Source organism: Octopus bimaculoides, chromosome 17 (genome assembly GCF_001194135.2).
Source record: "Octopus bimaculoides isolate UCB-OBI-ISO-001 chromosome 17, ASM119413v2, whole genome shotgun sequence".
NCBI classification, from domain to species: domain Eukaryota; kingdom Metazoa; phylum Mollusca; class Cephalopoda; order Octopoda; family Octopodidae; genus Octopus; species Octopus bimaculoides.
Window position 1 is genome coordinate 54,642,486 of NC_068997.1, and position 14,677 is coordinate 54,657,162.

Below are 14,677 nucleotides of genomic sequence, written 5' to 3' on the forward strand. Positions count from 1 at the left end.
ATTTCACTAATTCTGCCTCTACCATTCTACTCTTGCTCCTTTCACACCCCACATCTTTGCCTTCTACTGTTACCCTTCGCTACCACATTACCTGTGTGAAAGTAGATACCTTAAGTTTCTGAGTACTCTTTACATATACAGCATACAAGGCAGCCTCCTCTAATGCTGGTGGCATAACGGAACTCCTCTCCCCCATGTGTGCACACTAACATGATTAGTAAGCAAGCACTGGTAATGTAGAGAAGTTGCTTAATGCTATCACATCAAGGACTTTACAACCTCCCTAGTTCTGGTACCATGAAAAATACACCCAGTAAACAATGTACATTGGATGGCAATTAAGTAGAGAAAAGACAAGGTTTAAATGTCCCTTAGTTCTGACTGAGAACTTATCAAACCCTTTAGTACTGGTTCCATGAGAAAATGCACCTAGTACACTCTGTAAAGTGATTGGCATTAAGAAGGGCATTCATCCAAAGAAACCAAGTCAAAGTGACATGATTGAGCACTGGCCTATGTTATCAGTGTCTCAAAATATTTTTAAAAAACCAAAGAACTTTAACTGTGATAACTTGGCCAAACCATTTCAAAATGGAAAGCAGACATAAAAATTCTTTATGATAATGATATATATATATATATATATATATAAAAGATGTTTGTCATACAATTTATTGCATATTATATAATTTCAAATGAAAGATGTATTTCATACAGTAATGCCTGGTGGCTTTTACTTCAAATTTGCTATGAAAGAAAGAACAAAATGAATATTAATGCAGCTGTTGACTGTTAATAAAATCCTTTATATATTATATATTCATAGCATCTGTCAATTGTTTAATTTTGTTTTTCTCCTATATCATGTAACTGAATGCCATTTAAAACATTATTGCATTCTTGACATCCATATTTTGTCAGTGTAGTCTTGTCTGTTGAGATGTTTTCAAGGAAGATAACTAAAAGGTTTTTTAATAATGTATATAAATCTAAGGAATACCATTATTGCCATCATGATTTTGACACCCACTTTTCTATACTCACATAGGTTAGACAATTCATTGAGAAAGAAATTCTGCAACAAGACACTCTTCCTGTTGCCAACCCTCATCTGTTTCCAAGCAAAGTAAAATTTCCCTGTACCTAGCCATCTGTTTCTCCTGCTAATGCTCTCTACACAACAATCTATGTATTTCACCTCACCATTAATTCTCTCCCCACAGCCATGTGTATATTTCATTTCCAGGTGTTATGAATTATGAAAATGTCTTAGAAACTAATCTTCCACACTACTATCCATTAAGCAAAAGTTTTCTCTAGCTTTATGGATATGATCCCCCTATGAAAGCCTTTTCTAGGCTCATAAATACAAAGTAGTTCTGTATGATCTACTTTTCTTGGCAGCTGGAATAAAACCTATTGATGCTTACTCAATCTTTTACTAATTTTATCATGACAGATAATACATGCATTATACATTTAGGTATAACAGGTTGAGGATTTTTATATCATAATTGTTCTATTTGTTTTAGCAACTTAAATGCCATATTATTTTCATTGACATAGAGAATAAATATGATCAACTTATTTCAGACTTTCTCTTCATCAAGGATTGAACATATGGTTGTGCTTTGATTCTTGGTACATTTATCACTGCAAGACCTATTTTCTGATTTTGCGTTTTTCACAGCCCATATTCGAAGATTTCAACTACATCAATAGACTTCTCTCATGGAAATCTTCCTGCCATACACTAAAATGGTCAGTAGTTCTTCAAGAGATTGTCTTGAAAGAACTAACTATTGTTTCTATTAAAGAATCTATTTTGCATTCAAATTGCTTATCAAAACCTACTTTCAACATCTACACTGTCATCTCTTGGGATTTTATGTGCACTCTTAATTTTCTTACAAACTAATCAATATTAGGTGGAATATTGAGAATCTGGAAAAACCCACTGTGAATCTGTGTTGGTGAAAGTAATCCATTGGAATAAAGTTTTATTAAAAACAGAAGTCATTGCATTAAGTAGTGCGGAAAAGGAACACATTATCAGTATTTTGAGCATATGCTCTTTTTCTAGATGAATGAGAGAAAAGGAGAAAAGAATTAGTGATGTATTTATTCAACAAGTCATGATGGTAATGAATGCAGGAAGTATTTAGGCGGTAGGTCACATGTTGATATTTTATTAACAGAGATGAGTGAGCAGCAGTATGTAAAGTGGATTGGAAATATCATGGTGCAAGTAAGCATGTATTTGTGTCTAGGAGATGCAATGAAAGGTGAAGGGGAGGAGTTAGAGGGAAATAATTAAAAAAAAAAAACCTGGTTAAACATTGCATGTGTCAACAGTCATCATTCAACGTGATTGTTGAGGTCAAGCTGTTTTTATGTTACAGCTGTATCTAACAGATAAATTGTTAACCCTGTCATAATTACAATATGTCTGGCACTCACACTTTAGTCAGTTCCAACATTTCTTTTATTTAGCAATATCTTTATTTCATAAGTGGTCTCTTCACTCGGCCTCTTGATCTTTGTTCCTCAGAAGGAGATAACTGTATCCATTTCTACCTAGCACGTCCATTACTTCTCTTGTTACATCAATCATGCTTTCTCATCTAAACTCCACACTAACTGTTGCGTTCAATCTTTTCTTCCCAGAACATCAGTCCTTTGGAATCTCTTTCATGTCAGCATCTTTCTTGCAGACATTGACGAATGGATGTTCAAAGTGAACATCAACCCTATGTTCTCACTAGCATTTAAAGGGCTGAGCTCATGCACCCTGCTCCTTTTTCTTGACTAATTTAGAGAAAGGAGTTTTTATGAATAAGTACATCAACATTGATGTTTGATAAATTGACCAATATATGTGTATTTATATATTTGTGTATTTGAAGATATATATATATATAATGTATATAAATATATTTGTGTATGTATATATAACATGCACACACACGTATATATTTAAGTGGGACTTCTTGAAAACTAAAAAATACTTGTTGAAAATGATTTATGTTTACCACATAGATGGTATATCTGCAAACAATCATTAATCTTTTCTACAGCTGATTTTTAAAAATATATTCTTTTGGGCATTATTTTCTTACATAGTTAATTTTTTCATTGGGGACAAAAACAACAGATACACTGTCAATCTGTCTCTCTCCTCCCCTCTCTCTACCTCTTTCTCATTTATTATAACATTGTCTTCTTATTGAAATACATTTATTTTTTAACCAATAAAACAGCCAGTCAAATAGAATAAAATCAATCTTGTCAGAGTGAAAAGAGATAGAAATCATTCTTTATGTATATTGTTGAAATGGTTGTTGTATATTTCAACCTACCTTATGTATTTACTACACATTCATTTTACTAGACATTGTAACAAATTCCAAGACTTTACTAAATAGCAATTTTACTTGTGTGCTCCCAAATCCTCTTCCAATCATAGTTTACTTTTTATAGATCCTGACAGACAAAAATTAAGAAATAACAAAAATGAGAAGGAATTATGAAGTATAATAACCTCACTTAAAATTCTCATTTAATGAATAAACATTTGAAGAAGATTTCTAATTTGTTTATAAAAATTCTTTAAGTATTTACAATAGAAATTAAGTTGGCCACATTAAGGCTTCCTGCGTTCAGCATTGACCATGCACATGTACTTCCAGGCTAGGTCAATGCTGTTTTTCCTTTTGAGGAACACTTGAAGTTACTCATGAATGCAAATCTTCTCCATGTCACCTAAATTTATCTAAAGGAAAGGCTGCAAACTAGAGCTGATATAGTTTAGTACTTAAGAGCCAGAACAGCCAGTGTAAGATATCTTGCTTGACCTCTGTTAATGCACCATATGGGACTGATACTTAATTATTGACCCTGAAAAGAGGAAGGTGAAGTTGAGCTCAGTGGGATTTGAACTCATGAGAAGAGTTCAGACAATTTTTCAATTTGTGTCTAAGAAACTTAAAGAATTACTGAAAGTATGTTACTTGTTACCAAGCCATACTTAGTTGCTAGTGATGACCGACTGCACTGTATGAAATGAATATTGAATGAAATAAATTAGAAACATCAAATTGAGTTTATACTCTTTACATTTGTTCTTTTTTAATACAAGGTGAATATATGTGGCTTTAGAGGCTCTATTTCATAAGTCTTTGCCAGCTGGAGGGCCTTCAGTGAATGAATGATTAGTTATTGAAAATAACATTAGGGACCTTGCAGCACTTGATGTCCAGGGCCAACACTCTTACATCGGCTCTAAATTTATTTGCTTTGCTCTGTCATACAGCTGATACCAGAATGATTTAAGAAAATCTTTGTCCGTATTTTGCTAAGTATTCCTTAAAGTAAATGCTTGAAAATATAAATTTTATGTTAGCCACTGTTTTAGAGAAAAATAGTTATTAGAAGAATGAATTTGCAAAAGAAATAGTAACATAGAAAGATCAAGCAACTTAATAGATGTAAAGGACATTCGTTATAATTGAGCTCTGCATTTATATATAAACCAGATGTAAAAAAGGAGGAAGAAAATTTCAAATGGGATAATATGGAATTACTTTGTGTGCATGCTTGCTTGCAGATCTCTGTTTCACTGTTCATCTCTTTATATCCTTAAGTTTTAGTATAGTGTTGTATAATAAAGAAACAGGATAGATCACAAACTTAGTAATATTTGAATAGAACACTGAAAGTTAATTACAGCTGTTCTGCAGAAACAATTATAGTTGAATTAAGTTTGAAAATTGTAAACACTTAAAAAAAGAGAAGAAGAAAAAATAGATAGCTCTAAGGAAAATTATTGAAGACGATTTTGCAATTTCTGATTTAGTTTTAATAAGAATTTCATCAGCATCTCTGCTAATTTGGACAAAGATTGCTGGATGTTTTAACAATTTTGAACATTAAGAAATTATGGAACCATTTTCTATTGTGTTAGCTAAAAGCTTTACTGGTAGAATTTTTATAGATATGTATCGACAATATGTATATATTTCAGTTAAATATGTAAAAGGTGAATATATATTTATCAATGTATATTTTTTAAGTACGAAAGATCTTGAGTTATAATAGTGAAATCACTTCATAGAGTTTGCTAAAAGCTTCATGTGTGCTACACATTTGCAGCACTTATTTCAGTATATAGAAATATTGATGTACATACATATATGTATATATTATTCATGATATCACATATAATATACTTGTCAATTTGTATATCTTATAAGTAACTATTACAAAAAAAGAAAAGAATGATACCACTTAGACACTTTTTCGACATTAATAGAGCAGTTGGCTTGAATTTCAGACTAGTTTTACATCTTCTTTCAAAAATACTTTTCTCTTTAATTTGCTTTTAGAATATTTCCAAAAAATTTATGAAGTCATTTCGAGTTTGTCTTTTTTGTTTTTAACATTAAAGCCTGAAATATTTCCTTTATTATATTACATTTTTATTTTTATTTTTCATTTTATTTTTCATCAACACTAAACCTCCAACAAGGTGCAATGTCTGACATTTTAATTCTATGAATAAATTATTGAAAATTATTATTGACAATCTGTTATGAATAAAATTGAGAGCACCATATTTTAAAATCCGAAAATATTTTCACTATAACAAAATTATATTAATTTTTTTTCTAAAAGTTTTCATAATTTTGAAATATATTCATCCTATGAATTTGTTTTTGCCAGTAATACTGATCCGTAAACACAGAAAATCTATTTTCTTTGATAAATGGTGAATTACAAGAATAATATATAACTAGATTTTGCTGCTCATGTTTGGAATGATTTTCAGAGTGATTAATCGATCATTTCCATTCATAATTTGCATACACTTGTGTGTGTGGTGTACATTTTTAAAAATGATATCTAAAAACACATATTTCTTAATTTACAGTAGCAAAGTATTTCACAATAATCCAAAAATTTTGCCAAGTTAAAGTAATTTTGGGTAACAATTTATCAGCCTTTCTTATATTTTCTAAATTATTTTTATTTTCATCTTCCCCAAATTTACCCAATTATTGCTTTTTAGGAAATGTCTCAGATTAATCTGCATATTGAATGAAAACCTTAATTTACATATAAAACAAGTAAGCCCTTAAAATTTGGTTATAGTTCTATCATCTGTTAGAGTTGATGGAAAATATCTGTATTCTACCAAATTTATTCGCAAGTCATTGGCTGGTCAACAGCTATAGTGGAAAACCCTTTGCTAAGGTGCTGTACAGTAAGCTTGAAATTGAAACTACAAGGTTGCAATGTGGGCTTCTTAAGCACTCAGCCATATCTGTACCTATAAAATATTATTGGCAGTGGTGGAATACAAACCCATACCTCTGAAGAGACTGGTGCCTTAAACTAAAAGCCTACACTGCTTGGCCAAGCACAACTTCTCAACATAAAGTGATTAGATTTTCTGTTTTATTACAATTTATTTGCTTCTCCCCATTAAATAATTCACAATTACTATAATTCTGATAATTCTGTGCAAATATTAGAGAGAAAATTTTACAGCTGTCCTATAGCAGACATGGATTTGTGTTAAACTATATATATATATATATATATATATATATATATATATATATATATATATATATATACATACATGTAACTGCTTAGTATGTGTCATATTTTCAATATATGTTTCCTGATTATTCCAACACTCATGAATATTTTCGTTCTGTTTTACAGATGAAATGATTTATTGCATTTAAATTAGAAATAATGGCTGTGTGGAAATTCAAAGGCCAGCTCTAAATAGAATCATTGTGAGACAATGTTATACTTCACCATAAATCTAAATGCAGTTTAATAAAATGTAGCCATGTTGTCAAATGATTTCATCACATAACTAACTAGAAAAGTATAATTTTTAAAATATAGCATTCCTCTAAACGAATAAAAAGGAATTGTATCTATAGAGGGACATTTAAAAATGGATAAGTAATGTGAACATGGCTGAGATATTCTCTTCACTGGATTGGAACATCAATTCATTCCAGATTTTGTCTTGAGTAGAACTGAAGTTGGTGCCATGTGCATCAGCAAGTAATTTAATGACACTGAATACAGCGACAGTGGCTGCTAAACTCATTCATTTTGAACTACAGATGTACTGTACTAGGATTTGAACCAATGATCCATTAGTTCACTAAACTGCCTCATCTCACTAGAAATCTCATTTGCTCTGTAGAATTGTTCATGGGAAATATTTCTATCACATATTCAGTCTCACATAAACACATATTATATTAATTATAATGTAATAATAAATCATGTAACATTAATAAATAAGTTTAGGTCTGATGAAACATGTAAAATTTATTGCAATGAATAAGGCATAAATATCTGACCAAATAAACAAGAATAATATAATTTTGTTCTCAAAGCTTGGCAAATTCACATGATTCTTTTGCCAACTCTATACAAAGTTAATCCTAATATTTATGTCTGTGATGTTGTAAAATGTCAAATTATTACTGCTGCTCCGAAAATTTAAATGAAATTAAAATACATACTGGAACCTTGTCACTAATTAATCAACTTTGTTAAGCAGACCAATGATTGTCCAGCTGGAAACTATAATTCTATTGTTCACAAATGCTGGACAAATGAAAAAAAATGTATTTTCAGTTCTAATATTTAACATTTTAATTGAAGGAAAAAAAAGAAAAACCCCTTTTTTTGTAAGTGATTCTATCTTCAAATACTCTTGGGAAAGTTGTGAATGCTATTTCTATTTTCTTTTCCATAAGCACAAACCATATTCTATAGACACATGACAGTAGTATTATTAGACATGTGAGATCAACTAATTATAAAATTTGATTAACAATAGGATATTATTTTCAGTAAACAAATGAATGTAGCATAAATGAAATATATACTTGTTACAATGACAACTTTGGCCCTGTGGGGTTGTTTTAGTCTCACATTTGCAAAATTAAAGACATATTGAAATTGGTCATATTAGGTTTTTCACCAACTTTAATGATTAGTCCAGAAGTATTAAAAGTTGATTTAGTATATAGTCTTGTGTCTGACAGTGTAAGACCAAATATAAACTTTGTCATAAATTACTGATAGTTTAAGGTAACGTTCATTCAATGTTTCTTCTCTAGGCCTTTCCCCTTCACCCTGGTGGCAAATAAAAGTAATTATTATCATCATTATTATTATTCAGTAGTCTTATTTTTATCATTTGCTTTCATGTTATGTATTTGTATGTGTTTTAATCGTACCTTAGGGATTGTTTCGGTTTTTAGGCTCCATTTTCAAGTTACCTCTATTTCCAGATTTTTACATTTTGAGAGTTTCTACGTGGTAGTTATTATTATATTCATATACACACAATAGATTAGACTGTTGGAAAAGAAAAGAATCCTAACATCAGGCTGCAACAAGTAACCTCATGACAAGAACCCTGCTAAGTATCCTAGCTGTCCCTAATAACATGGTTTTCTGCAGCTGTACTAAATTTGGTTTTATACCTATTTCCTCTATACATCTGTCCAAATCTTTAGGGATAGTTCCCAATGAATCTATACTGGGATACATTTTACCTGCACTTTCCATAGTCTCTGCAATTCAATGGCTAGGGCCTGGTACTTTTCTATTTTTCCTATACCTATCATATTGATTTTTTTTCATCATTTGAGACTGTAAAGTCAATTATCTGGCATTTTCTATTCTCTTTATTTGCTACTACTAAATCAGGCCTTCTAGCTTCTATTACTCTGTCAGTCCAAATGTTAAAATCCCACAAGATGTTATATTTCTTACTTTCTAGTTCTTTACTAGGTTCACGTTCATATCATTTATCAGTGTGTTCAAATCCTAGCTTTCTACATAACTCCCCGTGGATTACTCTCCCTAGATTGTCATGTCTTTTCTTGTACTCTTTCTGTGCCAGCATGCCACATTCACTTACTATAGGAGTAATGCTTTCCTCTTTTGATTTACATAGCCCACATTGGGAATCTACTTGGCTGTTGTCTATCTTAGCTTTTTTACAATGAGTCCTCAATGCTTGATCATTATTATTATTATTAATTCCACTGAAGTCGACTTTACTTTTCATACTTTCATAAATATCCATAAATTTCAGGCAAAATGCTTAATGGCATTTTATGTTCTGAGTTCAAATTCTGCTGAAGTCAGCTTTGCCACTCATTCTTTCAGGGTTGATATAATAAGCACCTGTTGAGCACTCAGTTTGATGTATAGGTGAATTCGTTATTTTTTCTCTTTACCTACGCGTGCGTGCGCGCGCGTGTGTGTATGTATTATATACTCACATATATGCATACATACTTTTGGGTAGGGTGAAGTGATGAAATGCAATAAACAATATTTGGCATGATATGGATGATTCGAAATAAAGTTTGCTTATTTTAGAGCTGTTACCACTATTGATATTATGAAAATTTCATATATTTAATAGTGATAAAACAATAGTATATTGTAGAGTTACAAGATCAACAGGAACTAGTAATGCAACAGTAGAAGTATAGAATCTAAAAAGTTGAAATCGCAAGAACCCTTATCACTAAGAAACAGGGTAAAGTCTAATGGGGGAAACAAATTACCATGTGTGGTTTGGTCTGGTTTAGAAAAGGGAACAGCATTAACATTACCAAAGACACATTGGCAAAGAAGACATTTTTATTGGTTCTTTAATCCTTTAGCATTGAATCTAGCCGTAACTAGCCCAGATATTCTACCTAATTTTCTGTTCAAATTAGCCAGATCCAGCCTCTCACACCTGCCCTACAATATTATTCTAAAAATAAACAATGACATCATTGTAATCTTGAAGCTTTGAGATAATGCATGATTAATTCAAAATAATGTGACTGAATGAGGGTTAGGTTGATTTTAAACTACAAATTATAACTGTATGATGAAGATATCTTATTCATAGGATGGCCTAAAGCTATAATACTCTCATGGTTTATATTAACTTTCAAAATATGACCAACTCAGCCTGAAAATGCAAGTCAGAAAGGTTAAACTGAAAGATTTAAATAGAAAGGTTAAAGTGTCTAATAATTCATAGTAATACTGAAACCATGTATTACTAATTTCTGATTTGTAGCACACCAGTTTTATGAGTTATGCTGTTACTTGTTTAATCAATTCTGAAGTGAAAGACAAAAATATCTATAATCAATGCCATAATGTTGATTAATATAATTGAATATCTGTAAGATTCACTGAAATAAATATGAGAAGATTGTCGTAAAGTTTGAAAATATTCGTCCTATAAACTCACCATGGGAAAGAGTTAAAACCCTGAGCAATGTTTTGAACTTTTGTGAAATTATTGAAAAATAATCAGCCTTAAACTAGGCTAGGGGGTGCCTGTTTTGAATTATGCATATTAATCAAATAAGTTGACAAAAATATCAATAACTTCACATAGATATTTTCTTGCAAACTCATTGATATATCATTTTTTTCAACAATTCTATGAAAGTAATAAATAGAAAAAGACTTCAATTCAAAAACTGGTACTAATTTATACACTTAAGAATATACAGCTGCTTTTAAAGAAATGTGTAAAAATACATAAATGTGTGCGTGCGTGTGTGCATATACATGTGTGTATGTATATGTATGTGGATGTGCATATATATATCAAACGTGTATATGTATTGCATATGTGTTTGTGTATACATATGCATACATATACGTGTGTGTGTGTATTATATACTCACATATATGCATAAGCAAATTGAACATGTGTATGCTGTTCACATTATTTTGCCATTTGCACAGATTACTAGATTTTAAAAACACTTTTGTACATGTTTACACTAATGTATATATATATGAATGCACATGTATATAAGAAATGTTTTTGTAAGTATGTGTGTATATGTGTATATATTTGTGTACATATGTGCATACATTAATCTGTATATATGCACATGTGTGTGTGTGTGTATATATATATATATATATGTATATGTGCACATACATACAAGATGATATAATTGGAACTAAAAAATTATAAGCATATGCTCAATGAAATAATAATTAGAATATATAATAAACAAATGACCATATGTAAACAAAGAGAAACACTTCCAATGGATAGAAAATGGAAAATGGAAGCAGATGTGAAAGCAGGAAGGCCTTTTTGTTAAGTAAAAGCTACAGAATAGAAAAGAATGAATAATGGAAGGGAGGACATGATTAGCTTGGTGAGACACCTGTTGTCAAAATGAACTAAACGAACCGTGTCGAAAACAGAGCAAATGATACCTGATGATTATTAAAATGAAGAGCAATCATCGGAAAAAAAAAAAAAATTTTTCTAGTAATATTGGAGGAAAAAAAAATTTTTTTGTTTTTGAAAGTATAAAATTTGCTGTAAATTCACTTACCATTTGGATAAACTAGAAATAAGAATAAAAATACAAATTAAAAAAACAACTTTTGGAATTTATTAGAAATTACGGTGAGTTGATTCTTTGTATTTTTTTTCGGTGGGGATGGGGTCTTTCTTTCTCGGTAAGCTAAGCATGTCCTTTTTGTAAATTCCCATTTTCTGTTAGCTTAAAGTAACTTACTTTGTGTGATGGCCATGTTGATGACGGTACATTATATAGTGACAACAATGAGGGGCGGCGTAGTGTCAGTCGTTCATACTACTGTGCTAACAGCAACTTTGCCTGCTATTTGGCGGGAAGACTGTGAACAAATTGACAAAACAATTGGTTTTCTGTCTGCTTTTTTTTTTTTGGTTTTGTATTTTCTTCTTTCAATTAATATTTCCTATGTAAATCTGAGAATATTATTCACCCAAATCTTGAATTCTTGTCAAGTGGGTACAGACAGACAGACAGACAAACAAGTGATGGTGTGAATTGTTTCATGAGAAATTTTCTTTTGGTTATCTAAAATTTGAAAAACCCTGAAAAGATGCAAATTTTCTGCTCTGTTGATTTTTCTCTACCCTATTTGCTTAATAAAAGAAAACTGTACACTTACACATACACGCATATATTTGTGTGAGTGCATGTTGGTGAATGTGTGGGTGTGTATAAGTTTTCATACACACACAAACATATATATGCACACTTATATATCTAAATGTATTTTGTTTATCAGAGATTAGTCTGTAAATTGTGACTGAAATACAAGTGGTTGGATTTAGCTTGTTCATAGAAATCAGTGAGAATACATCTTCAACTTAGTTTTATATTCGAACTAAAGAATGCGTTGGAAGAGGAATATCATGTTAAAGTATTTTCTAAAAAGAAGGCCTATAGAAACCAAAATTGGGATGGGCTGTAGTTCAAAGAATAAAAAGCAGAAGTGCAGGAAAAATAATGCTATAAGCAATGGTTTCAAAGATAAATAAATAAAATGGATAGAAGCTTTCAATTTAAAAGAAAAGAAAAACTAAAAAAATAAAATAAAATAAAGGAATTGAGCCACAATGTTTAGAAGTGATAAATAAATATAAATAGCCAGGTAAACATGACAAAAAAAAAAAGAAAAATAACCAATATGGTGCAAATGTAGGACAAAACTAAAGGTTTTGATTGAGAGTTTTGAAATCAGTTGCCAAATGAATCTATTCAAAGTTTATTTTATGAATTGTTATATTTATTTGTTGGATATTATCTTATTTCTCATAGTATTTGTGCAAATAATATAAGAGTTGGTAAAGTCTCCAGGTACCAGCACCTTTAATTATGCAATAATGCATCACACAGGCTGTGACTAATTTAAAATAGGAAATATTTTGGTTCTTATGGTGTGTTCCAAATTTAGCCAAATGAATAGATGGCAAAGTTAAAAGTGCTATGTTCATTTATTCCAATCTTTCTAAATTAACATTAATTTCAAAATTTAATACACAAATTTTGGAATGAGCAGTCTTCAGATCTACATGTTAATGTTTTATTTTCTGTTTTAAGTCAAACCATCTTTTTTTAACGTTTAAACTCGCAGACTTAATGAGTTTTCAAATAAAAAGTAAATGTGATTTTACTTGTCTGTAAAAATAGAGTAAGAGATTACTTAATTAGGTGAGATTTAATTAAGATAATTACTAGGGTTTTATTTGTTGATGATGAAATAACATATCTGTACTGTCAGACTCTAATTTGAAGAAGAAAGGGGAATGTTTTGTGACTTAGTTTGTTTTTTTTTTATATTGAGAACCAAATATTAGTTTGGGTAAATAAGCCATGACAATTGGTATCATAATGAATCTAATGCAATTTCTATTTTATGTACAACAAATTATTTCTATACTATTGATGTACTTACATTCTTTATTTCACCCACATTAAGGCTTTGTAATATTCAAATTTATTTCATTTCTTCTAAATAAGTTGTATAATAAAAAGAAAACAATAAAAGTGAAGGCTAATTTTATGTTTTTTACAATAGGAAAAGAAATCTATTTGAACAAACTGATTATATCTCTTAGAAATACTGTTCAACTACATCCAAACTAATAAGAGGAAATAACTGACACAGAATATGTGTTTCTCAAAGAAAAAAACATCTCAAATTGGTGTTCAATTATTTGGAATTTAACCTTGTGTACACTAATTCAATTATTACAGACATGGCAGATTTTATCAATATAAATTTTCAATAGCTGATTGAAATTAAGTTTGTATCTTCAGTTGTTATCCAAATATTTATGACACACCATTAAAAAGTAATTTGAAATCTGAAGTTCATTAGCATTAATAAGCTATAACTCTTTACACTAAAATTCCCAAACTGCCGAGTTATTTCTATAATTCAATAGTAAAGTAAAAGCATGTAAATGTCGTAAAAGAATTTTTCTCCCAGTAAGAAGTAACGAAAGTTATTTCACTTTCTAAATGCTAATATATATTTTCTGTGTATTTGCATGTCAAAAGAAAGATAATTATGTACACGTGAAGATGGTTGAGATTAGAAGTGTACACAGCTAATCAATCATTCATAGTTTTATATATGGTCACACACACACACACACACACATGCACATACATACATACACACACACACACAACTATTTCATAGTGATAATGCTTACAAACGGTTGTCCTTTGATTCTGCGATTCATGCAAAGTAGAGCTTTAGACTCTTCACAGGGACACATTGATGAAAGTCAAATGCTATCTAAGATGTCTGCTATGGACATCTGTTGCATCCAGTTTTGGTAGTATTTGACTTGAATTCATGATATGTCCATCTGAAGAGAGTAATCTTCAGATTTGCATGAAACTTGGAATCAAGGCTATTGTTTGATAGTATGGTTACCTTGAAACTACATCATGCACTCTCACTATTTTCATATATTTGGACACCCTTTGTTCTTTGAATAAGAACCACATTTGATCACGTTTATGTTATGTACACACACAATCTTTACATATTCACAAATTCATATATGAATACATACATACATACATATGTGTTTGTGTGTGTGTGTATCATCATCATCGTTTAACGTCCGCTTTCCATGCTAGCATGGGTTGGACGATTTGACTGAGGACTGGTGAAACCGGATGGCAACACCAGGCTCCAGTCTGATTTGGCAGAGTTTCTACAGCTGGATGCCCTTCCTAACGCCAACCACTCAGAGAGTGTAGTGGGTGCTTTTACGTGTCACCCGCAC

The 14,677-nt window shown here is 30.7% G+C and overlaps 1 protein-coding gene across 20 annotated transcripts in view; it reads right to left on the minus strand.

Moving 5' to 3' along the window:
- LOC106878639 (thrombospondin type-1 domain-containing protein 7A) overlaps positions 1-14,677 on the minus strand; it is a 999,802-nt gene that overhangs the window by 23,727 nt on the left and 961,398 nt on the right. Inside the window, exon 30 of one of the 20 annotated variants that reach the window (XR_008265800.1) lies at positions 11,616-11,736. The exons of the other annotated variants lie outside the window; for them this stretch is intronic. The gene's annotated coding sequence lies outside the window, so the exon portion shown is untranslated. The remainder of the gene's footprint in view (positions 1-11,615; positions 11,737-14,677) is intronic. 20 annotated transcript variants of the gene reach the window in all.